Here is an 11,390-nt window from a genome sequence, read left to right as displayed (position 1 = left end):
GGAGACCATTTTGCACTTAGAAACCGGGTTTCCTGGAGCAAAGCTCTGGAGCCAGTTGCTCTGAGCGGTGAGTTCCTGCTGGGAGAGCTGAGGCGTGGGAAGATGGGCTCTCCAGCTAGGAGCACACGTAAATAGTCAAGAGGATTGACTGGTAAGAGTGGAGCCAGCACGGAAAGGCAGAAGAAACACCATAAGTTGAGGAGAGGCACATGTGGCCCTTCCTGCCCGGAAGGACTGATCCAAAGCAGTGATGGGGGCCCCAAGTGAGGAGGGTCTAGCAGTGAAGATCTGAGGGAGGAGTCATGAGCGGGGAAGAAAGAGGAGACGCAGGGGATGGCCCCAATCTTTGAGACTAGGTCTTTAATGCTTTGGGAAGAGCCATTTCAAAGTTAGAGGGGTGAATCCAAGAGCCAGGAAGGGCAGAGTCTTCGGAGGGGAGCAGTTCCAGGAGTGAGGAGGAGGAGTAGGAAGACCAGGGGTGGAGGTGGGGAAGGTACAGGAAGCAGCCTGGCAAACAGTGAACACTGGGAAAGGCTTTGTAAAGGAAGAACCAGCGCAGTGAATGCTGGGAGGGGCTTGGTACAGGAAGTACCCTGTCAGACAGTGCACACAGCGAAGGGGTTGGCATTGTTTGAAGAAGTAAGGAAGAAAGTGGAGGATGTTTCCAGGTCTCTCAGCAAAAAGGCACTAGAATCCTGTTATGCTCGGGGAAGGGAAGAGGTACAGATTGAGGGTTCCTTCAGGGCAGTCTGGAGCAGTTTTAATTATGACTCTCCAGTGCCTCCAGGGAGTTTCAAGAGTCCCTCAAAATTCCCAAGATTTGGAGTAGGACTAAATGGCCACGTGAGCTTCCACCTTAAAGACCCCTACAAGTGGGTTTTACTTGGAGTAGAGGAAAGGAGTGTGGACATCTCAAGCTGTAAGATCCTGTGACTCTAGATCAAGCTCCTGTGACTCTAGAAAATAAGAAAACTACGCCCAGCTGTGGCTCTGAGCCAGGTCAGCTCCAGTGATCCTTAGTGACTTAGAGTGCACAGCAGTATCCGTCCTCGGTCCTCAGATTAACAGCTTCTGACAGCAAGACACGGAGGGCAACTCTATAGAGTCCATTCTGATTCCACAGCGTTGGATCAGGCTCTGGGCTTCAAGGAGCTCATTGGGGTTCTGCCAGCGAGGAGATGCCATCGTGAAAATTATTGTAGGATCCAAGAGTCAGGAGCAGCCTTCTTTTTTCTCCCACCATCTAGGAGGCTATGCCATTTTAGACATGTTGAGCTGTAGAAATGTAATCGGTTCCAGGTTCATCTCAGCCCAGGAATTCCTCGGAGGGTGAAGATAGCTACAGGGTGTCTTTGGAAGGCCTGCGGTCTCCTGCGATCGCAACTTTCAACTTTAAATGATGACAGTCTCTCCTGCAGAGCCAACAGGCCATGCAATGACAGTCTCTCCTGCAGATGACAGTCTGTCTCTCCTGCAGAGCCAACAGGCCATGCAATGCTTCCCATGCTGAAGGAAGAACCAGATGCCACTTGTCCTGGCTCTGTCCCTCCTCTGCACTGCTGGACCACGGGCTCAACTGGGCTTGCCTGGGGAGATTTGCTGTGGAAGATTGTATTCCACCACTTACAGGTCCTAGTGATTTCTGCCACGCCACTAAGTGATCCTGTGCCACCTTTGACACCGGGATATCGTCTGCTTTTTCTCTCGGTGGACTACACTTTGAAGCATTACTGTGCACTGTCCCTGTGTTAGGTTCCCAGGTCCCCTGATCAGCAAGACTTGGACATATAAGGAAGTCTAGATAGAAGATGTGAGTCAGCTTTTTTCCCCCTACTAACTTTAAGGGTAGTTTCTTTTGACTCAGCTCTGGACATTTCAGATTCATGGTTGGTTATTGGACCTCTGATGAGATAATACATGGGAGAAGTTGTTTGCCTCAAGGAAGCTGGGAAACAAAGAGAGAGGAAAGAGAACAGACTAGTCTTACAATAAAGACCTCATAACCTATTAAGGCTCTCTGTTAGAGCTACCTCTCAAAATGACTACTACCTCCTAATAGCTCCGTGGATGAGGACCAAGTTGTTGGGCCATTAAGAAACATTTGAATTCTGAGCTATAGCACAGAGACATTGATGTGGTATAGAAAGGCTCTGGGTGAGGGCAGGAGGCTTTCTGAATCCTCCTGGGGATAGAAGATGGTGGGACTGTGGATGAGGGATGTGTCTTTGCAGAGTGTATCTTGCCTTGTCCCCTCCCTCTCTGGATAGAAGATGGTGGGACTGTGGATGAGGGATGTGTCTTTGCAGAGTGTGTCTCGCCTTGTCCCCTCCCTCTCTGGATAGAAGATGGTGGGACTGTGGATGAGGGATGTGTCTTTGCAGAGTGTATCTTGCCTTGTCCCCTCCCTCTCTGGATATAAGATGGTGGGACTGTGGATGAGGGATGTGTCTTTGCAGAGTGTGTCTCGCCTTGTCCCCTCCCTCTCTGGATAGAAGATGGGGGGACTGTGGATGAGGGATGTGTCTTTGCAGAGTGTGTCTCGCCTTGTCCCCTCCCTCTCTGGATAGAAGATGGTGGGACTGTGGATGAGGGATGTGTCTTTGCAGAGTGTGTCTCGCCTTGTCCCCTCCCTCTCTGGCTCTGCTTCTGGAGAGTCATGAAGAGAGCAGCCTCCAACACGTGCTCCTGCACCAGGACACTCTGCTTACCATGGAGCAAGTGAACCATTGGTCAGACCCTCTCAAACTCGTCCATAAGAACTCCTTCCTCCCTTAACTGTTCCTCTCAGATGTTTTCCACACTGATAGCAACATCACAGAAGGATGGAGACAAGTTCACCAGGTGGAACTTGTTTCTCTTGAAGGAACATGAGAAAAGTCGCAGAGCCCTGAGAGTTCCAGCACGCCTGAGCAATGCTCAGCCAAGCCTTTCCCTTGCTCCAGCCTTTGCCCCAGCCAGCTTTGCAGACCATGGGCATGAGATTCACTGTGGTCGACAAGACTCACAGGGAATTTGAGGAGGAGCCTGTAGAAGAGTTTCTCTCTTTCTTAAAATGATATGCCCTGGAAGAGATATGTCCAACCGCACCTGAATGCACTTACATGTGGTACAGGAACAATAGTACAAAGCTGAATGATGGGAAATTCTGGGTCCTTGGTGGCATCTTTGATCCTCTTTGCTCCCAGAATGCTGATGTATGAGGGAGCGAATATCCCAATTTTTATATATAGTTTCTAAATCTGCCTTCGTAGAAGAGGCCTGAAGTCCCAGCTACTTGGGAGGCTGAGGCTGAGGGTCACACATTCTGTCTGAATATCTTAGTGAGACTGTGTCAACAGCAATGATTGATGATGATGATGGTGGTGGTGGTGGTGGTGGTGGTGGTCGTGGTGACTGTGGTGATAATAAACAAGAAGAAGGAAGAGGAGAAAAAGAAAAAGAAGAGGAAAGGGAACCTGAACAAGAACAGGGAAGGAACTGGGAATGTAAATCAGTGATGGAGCATCTGCCAGCATGTTCAAGGTTCTGAATTCAGTCTCCAGTACCACAAAAAGCAAACAAGTAAAAACCACTCTGTCTATACTAGCCAACTCTATATGCACATCCATGTAGAGTAATTTCCACCTTTATAACATAAGAAGGATTTGCACACATCCCTGTCCGTGCACATATATAATCTGCCCCCATACTAGAAGGTTCATGTGCTACGCTTAAAATCAGCACTGTTGTATCATCACTGTCAGCCAATGGGTGTACAGATAACGTGTGTGTGTGTGTGTGTGTGTGTGTGTGTGTGTGTGTGAGTGTGCCACTGTAGCTCCACACAGAATGGTCCCAATATTTGGCAAGTGCTCTGCTCTCTGCTGTCACCTTCCCTCTGATCATTTATCTTTTCTGTCCCTTGGTGTTGGCTTTTCCAGACATCAAATATTTGGAATCACACAGTATGGATCCTTTCAGATGGCTGCTTTCTCTTGTGTATATATTTTTCTGGTCAAACCACTTTGGAATACATTAAAATATAATTAACATATAACAAACTACATGTTCAGTTGTTCAATATGATGTTTTCACACTTGCATATGTCCACAATATTAACATGATCAAGACAGTGAGCTTAGTCATCATTTCCTAAAGTTTCTATGTGACACTGGGACACCCCTACAACTGATCATCACTCTTGCCCCATTCATCTGTCTTCCATTATTCTAAATAGTTTACATTTCCAGAACTTGATAGATTAAACCCCTGTGATGGTTTGTATATGCTTGGCCCAGGGAGTGGCACTATTAGGAGGTGTGACCTTGTTGGAGTAGGTGTGTCACTGTAGGCATGGGCTTTAAGACCCTTATCCTAGCTACCTCAGAGCCAGTCTTCTCCTGTTTACCTTTCAAACAAAATATACAACTCTCAGCTCCTCCAGCACCATGCCTGCCTAGACACTGCCATGCTCCTGCCTTGATGATAGTGGACTGAACTGCTAAATCTGTAAGCCAGACCCAATTAAATGTTGTCCTTATAAGAGTCGCCTTGGTCAGAGTGTCTGTTCACAGCAGTAAACCTTAACTAAGCCACCGCCCAATAGAGTCTCTCCTTTTTCAAGTTGTGGCTTAACACCGCAACTATTTTGGCATTTGCCCACTGTACTGCATGTATCAAACCTTTATTCCTTTTGATTACTAATATTCTTCCTTCATTTGAGTACATCATGACTTGTTATCCACAAATCTGTTGGTGGACATCTGGGCTGTTTCCAATGTTGAGGGATTAAATATAAGACTGTGGTGAGCACATGATTGAAAGTCTTTATGGTGCTGTGTCCCCACAGCTTTAGAAATGCCTGCGATCTGAAAGGCTGATCACGTAGTTGTGACGAATATACTGTTAAAGAGATGGCAGCATTTTCTAAAGTGGTTGCACCACTCGCTACTCCTCACCAGCCGTGTGAGCACTTCAGTTGCTCCGTGTCTTTGCCAACACTTAGTAGGGTTGGTCATTTTAAGCTTAGTCACTGTGATCAGTATCCCACTGTTGCTTGTCCTTGTCTAGTGACTGATAGTATTATGCTCTTGAGCATTCATTTGCCATCCTTGTCTCTGGAGAAATGTCAAGACAGATCTCAAGTTCAGTTTGAGCAAACTGCCACATTAACAGGACTCCCTTCTGTTAAAATATGTATCTTCTTTATGAGACACAATAACAGCAATTGGAGACAGTCACTGTAAAGTTGTGTGTTTATAGTCCAGTAAGGAGTTCTAGTCATGGATCACAGCTGCGCTTAGATAGGTTTTAGCTCACCCAGATATTTCCCTTTATAAAGATTATATTTTATGTTTAATTGTGTATGTTTCTGTGTAAAGACATGTGCACATGAGTGCAGGTGTCTGGAGACAAGAGGAGAGCACTGGTTCCCTGAAGCTGGAGTTATAGATGGTTATGAGCTGCCCTACATGGATGCTAAGGATAGAACTCCAGTCCTCTGTAAGAGCAGTGCTGACTCTCAACTGTGCAGCCATCCCCAGTCTTGTGAATACTTTAAGAGTTGGCACCCAAAGAGAACTACCACAACATTTACCTTGTCAGACAGCAAAATCTGTCCACATCCTACAGGATCCACACCATCCCTTGACAGCTTCTGTAACATCTTATGGTGGTCCTGGGTAAAGTTGTTGTAAATAGACCTGAGTTCATCTCAAAGAGGCTGTCTGTTGTTTGCTTTATGCACATGAATTTCTGGTGGACTACTGTTCAGACACAAGGGTAGGAAATGCTGTGGTCAACTCTCTAGTTGGGATAGGTATCTTCTCTCACTGTCGAGCTATGTGTTCTGACAAGTTGCTTACCCATCCTATGTTTCTGTAATAGCAATATGGTAAATAAGGCGAACTCTGACCACTTCTACCTTTAAAATCCTAACCCACCATAAGTCCTGCCCTCACTGTAAAAATGATCAACTGTGGTAGACATTTCCCAGCATCCTCTTTCCACACTTACAAGACATGTGATCTCCTGGCTCCCGAGGAAGCACTCTGTACATAGTGGGAAAACTTCCAAATGCTTCCTTCCGAAAGCAAGAAGGCAGTGTTGGTCGGGCACATGGCACATAGGGAGGGAACCACTCTGCTGCCAGCATGTGGGTGTCCGGCTTACACCACTGCTGCTCAGCCTAGAACCTCATTCCAGAGTCCACAGACCTGGCGGGCAATGAGCGAGATCAGAGATGCAGCCTCGTGCATCTGACAGGGAGGGGAGGAGGGAGAAAGTTGCCTCTTGAGATAAAAAAACATAATAGTGTCTTCTAGTCGTGGAATGGACCAAGGTGGTTCTTTGTATGCTGAGATGGAATTAACCTCAAGAAATAGGAAGCAGGAAGAGGGGTCTGGAAGAGATTTGCACAAAAATGGTAAAAGAAATGTAACATATTGTTATGTTTATCCATGCTGCTGGCTTGGAGGAATGTGGTCCTACTCAGTCGTGGTCACCTCTGAGGAGTGTCCTGGTTTTCAAAGGACAGAAGCTGAGAAGGGAGCCTTTAAGAAGCATTCTTTTTGGGTATATTTAAATTTTTTAATCACATAAATAATTGCTTATTCAAAACTAAATCATATAACCCCAAAAGTAGCAACAATAAAAATGATTTGCTGCAAAATTATGTTAATATATGATTATAGTAATATAATTATATATTACCTGTATTATTATTATAGCTATATACACCAGTAACTTACTATGGTACAAACATTAGGAAAAACAATAAAACAAAGAGATCCAAAACCAGCTCCTGGCTGGGTAGCTGCAGGTTGGTAACTCGTTTGCCTCCAGAGCTAAATAACATCTATAACCCCTACACTAATTCCAGAATGGGACAGTAATTAGGGCGGGCACAGCACATAGGGGAGGCAGTGGCTAGCATCCTCATCAGCTTGGGACCCATCTTTAGGTAAAGGACCATGGGGACCCTAGGGTAGATGAGCAAGGGGACAGAGTGGGACATCCTGGGCTAAACTAAGCTGACACTTAACTTTGAAAGCAACTATACCTGACTGCAGAGACAGATGTTTGCAAACTCTGGCCTGAAAGGCTAACACCTAACACTGCTCCAGAGCTTTCTGAATCCCTGGTTTCCTCTTGGCCTCTGTGGTTACTTTGGCACCACAGGATAAACACTGGACTTACACTCCGAGGTGAGTCAGAGTTGCCACCATCCCTAGACTTCTCATTTCCAGGAATGAGAAAATGTCATGGGACAGAGAGGTGGACGTTGCTTCCCCTTGCTTTTCTGCCGAGTAACACAGGGGCTGGGACTCAGAACTGAGTGAGCAGGAAGAGGACACTGCTGTCACCCCCAAGCACCTGAAGCTTTTTCTCCTTGTGACTTCTCTCTCTTTTTTTTTTTTTTTTTTTTGGTTCTTTTTTTTGGAGCTGGGGACCTAACCCAGGGCCTTGCGCTTCCTAGGCAAGCGCTCTACCACTGAGCTAAATCCCCAACCCGTGACTTCTCTCTTAAATGAGAGAAAGATTTCAATAGAAGCTAACAAAACAAACAAACAAACAACAAAAAAAACCAAATCAACAACAAACAAACCAAAACCCTGGTCTTATTAGGCTTCCTCCACACTTGATTTCTTGAAACCACACAATTAGTAGAAAGACAAAAACAAACAAGAACAAAACAAACAAACAAACAAACAAACAAACAAAAAAACCAAAGTGTTTTCCCTAATGTCATTGCCCCGTAACTGTGGCACCAACAGCTTACTCTGGGGCCCCCTTGGCCCCTCCCTGAGTCAGTGTTCTAGAAGATACATGACTTGAGCTCTATAGACGGAAAACATCTTACCAGGAGGTAGAGACACTGGGAACTTGCCAATAAATTGCGACTGCCTGCCTTTAGAAGGATCGATAAGATAAGGCTGAAATGACTGATGGAGGGCCTCATGTTTTGAGTGTTAATGGGGGACATGGGGCCTGGCAGCTGGAGCAGTGTCTGGCTGGGCCAGTGCAAACCCATTCCCCTCCAGTCAATCTCCACAGCTTCACTCATTGCTTTAGACCTGCAGCTATGGACGCTGGGTTTGAATGATGAAATTATTTGGGGGATCATTAGGGTAGGGTGCAGGTTCACTGGAGCTGTGCCAAGATAAGAAGGAGCCCAGGAATGCAGATGGCTCCATTCTGTTGCAGCCTGCTCCGGTGCCCTGAACACTGTCTGACTGAACACCTTGTTCTTGGAATGCCTCTCTTTCCTCAGCAGATGGCTCCAAGGAGGACAGCTGGACCCCACAGTCAAGTAGGCACTTTTTAGGAAAGGGGGACCTTCTTTTATCTGACCTCTCCTCCAAAGGCTGACCTTCCATCACGCAAGAGGGAGGAGAGCAGTCTCTCCTTGTTATGCTCTGCAGCCAGCTATGCAACAGAGGCTGAACCAGCAGGGAGGCCTCTACTGTGATCTGAGGAGCCGCCTTAGTGGAGAGTTCAGCTCGCCTCCCCCTCACGCATAGGTGTTCCCATCCTAAGGCTTTTCCACATGACACAGCAACCCATCCAAGTGTCTGAATTTATAGAAGCTCCCACATTTGCCTCTGCCATCACCCCAGAAAGAGTCCCCTGCCTCTGTAAAAAGCAAGTCTCTAAGCAGAGGTTGCCTGCGAGGGCAGCCAGGAGGGAGTCCAGAGAGTGTGGGATCGAGAGCAGCTTCAGTCAGCAACTTGAGAATCTTTGGACAAGTGATCTGAGCTCCCTGGCTAGCTCTTCTGTTTTCTCTCCCATGTGGCCTTCAGTGCTCTGTTCCTTTCTGCTCCAGAGAATCCTGATTCTGCTGAGTTTGGCAAGCTCACATACAGCAAAGCCGGGACTTGAGAGAGCTGTGACTGCAAGGGGTCCTGACGCCGGACAGTCTTTTGATCTACCCCAGTCAGCCTTGTCCACCTGGAACAGCAACTTTGTGTCCCTGACTCAGAACAACTGGTTCAAAACTACTGCTCCTTGACAATAAAGCAGACTCTGGACAAAACCACGGGCAAGCAAGGGTCTGGTGGCTTGATGGAGGCTTCGGGGCACAGATGGACCTATGCTATGCAATTTGGGTGGCAGCATACAGACAGGAAGCTGCTGATCCAGATGCTAATCCTCATGCACTGAGCACAGCCTTTGACTTTTTAGCCCTGTCCCAGCTTGCTAAAGTCATCTGCAGCCTGCATCTCTTTTTGTGACTGGCATTTTAATCTGGCAGAGCAGCCATAGTCTAAGGCCACTGGTGACATCTGACAAAGCAAGTTTTTAAAGATGTCAAAGGATGGCTGCTAGAAACAGTTGTGTCCTCTCACCTGGGGACCCAGCTCCGTGAGACAGATAGACTCTGTTTTCTCACAAGCAGAGAAGCAAGGAGTCTTAAGCAGTCAACAAGGTATAGACTCTATCTTGGCCTTGAGGCTCTTTGCCTGCCAATGGGCACAAGCACTGATCTGGGAAGTACCTAGCCGAAACATCGAAACATCTTTAGGGGACCTGACACCCTCAGTTGGCCTGAAGGTGGCAGCTCTTCCCAGGTCTGCAATGCGCTGGGAATTTGCTTCTCTGAAGCCCTTGTAAGTAGGGCAACTTCCCTCTCTCTGCCTGGACCACATCCAGCATTTGCAGATTATGAAACAGCTTCAGTTCTGTTTTCAGAGATTTGCTGGTAGAACCATCCTCACCGCCCACTGCTCCTGAGCTGGGACGGCACAGAGCGAGCCCTGGAAGCAGGGCAAGCTTCTGAAGGGCAGCACAGGGTTCTGGGCAAGCCCTGGGACTCCAGTTGATGTGATATAAATGAATGCTGGGGTGCTTGCCAGGGCTGTGGTCTTGGTCCAACATCCAAACCCATCTGAGGAAAATCAGAATAACTGTGCCCTCCTCTCTGCCCTCCTGCTCTCCTGCCTTCCACATAAACTCGTCAAACTGCTGAGTCACTAGGCCAGGTGACTTGAAATAGTATGGATGCAGCCTGTGAAACAGGGGAGGGATCTACAGGTCCAGCCAATATTCTAAGTTGGCATTCAGTGTAGCAGGAGTTGACAGCCACAGACCATACACGCCGGACCGAAATGAGATAGTAGCACTCATACTGGCGGACATGCGGACGACTTCACTCCCAGCCCCTACACTCTGGCATACCCCAGGATTGTCTGATGACAAGGAAATTAATTTCATCTAACACTGATCTAACTGACACTAACTGCCTGGCCTTCCAGGAAGTTCTGTCTATGGATTTGTTTAGTGATATGACTCTATACTGCTGCCAATCAGTGGTGAGATGGTTAAACCAAGGTGCAGAGAGGTTATACTACTTGTCCAAGGTCACACAGTAAACAGGAGGTGACGCTAAGATTCAAACCCAAGGAGCTGTTATCAATACAGTGAGCACCACCTTCAATGTGGGCCTGAGGCAGAATCTCAGATAAGCAGATTTCTGTGCCCCTCGCCTACGCTTCATCCAGGGTGTAACACGGCCTTCAAACGTCAGCATAGATGGGGAATTCTGGTGTCCAAGTGACAGCCCACGAAGCTACAGCAAGCCCATTTTGGGGGCCAAAATGTATGAAGCTACACTAAGATTATTCCCAGGGTGCCAGACTCCTCCTGGACCCCTCCCCAGACACCCTGACTCTGCCATCCTCTCTCTAGTCCCTAAATGAGTCCCTGCAGCCCCTAACAAGACAGCAGACTCTGGGGGCCGGGCGAGCAGCAGCAGCCACAGCAGCAGACTAACGAGCTCTGAGAGCCACTGGGAACCACACAAACATTAGAATGGAAATGAGGCTGCAGCTGAGATGGATGGGAGCGGACTTTGGAGACTTCTTCTTTTCACTCCACAGATTGCTTTTCAAGGGGGGAAAAGTAAACAGTGAGAGAAAATGACTGTTCAAGGAATGAGGGATTCTGCATTCCTGCTGGGAGCCCGGTTTGCTGGCCAGGTCTGCCTCCCAGGTCTCCACCAGTCTCAATGCCTGGTATCTGGCTGGGTATCCAGGACCACCTCTGCAGACACTGTGTGTATAGGGCAGGGGCTGACAAGGATGCCTTTCTACATCAGTAACCTTTTTTTGAGTTTGAGCACGTGAGGTTCCAGGAGGTAAGTGTAGGCACAGCCACGTTACCTCCGCTCCAACAGTTAGAACCACTCACTGCCTCCTAGAGCAATCCAAGATCTACCTGATGCTTTTATAAACCTCCAGGACTTTCAGGACTCCTGCAGAAAAAAAGCATCCCAGTCCTCCTCTTGCATAGCCACAGCAGCCATTTTATCCTCTAGCCTACCTATCCTCTGCCTGCCTAACCCTGTTCCTTACCCACCTCCATCTAGTTTCTATCTCAGCATCTGCAGCCTAATGACTCCTGGATGGTGCCAA

Source organism: Rattus norvegicus, chromosome 7 (assembly GCF_036323735.1).
Source record: "Rattus norvegicus strain BN/NHsdMcwi chromosome 7, GRCr8, whole genome shotgun sequence".
NCBI lineage: Eukaryota > Metazoa > Chordata > Mammalia > Rodentia > Muridae > Rattus > Rattus norvegicus.
The sequence above is the reverse complement of the archived record's forward strand: the minus strand, read 5'-3'. Positions refer to the sequence as shown.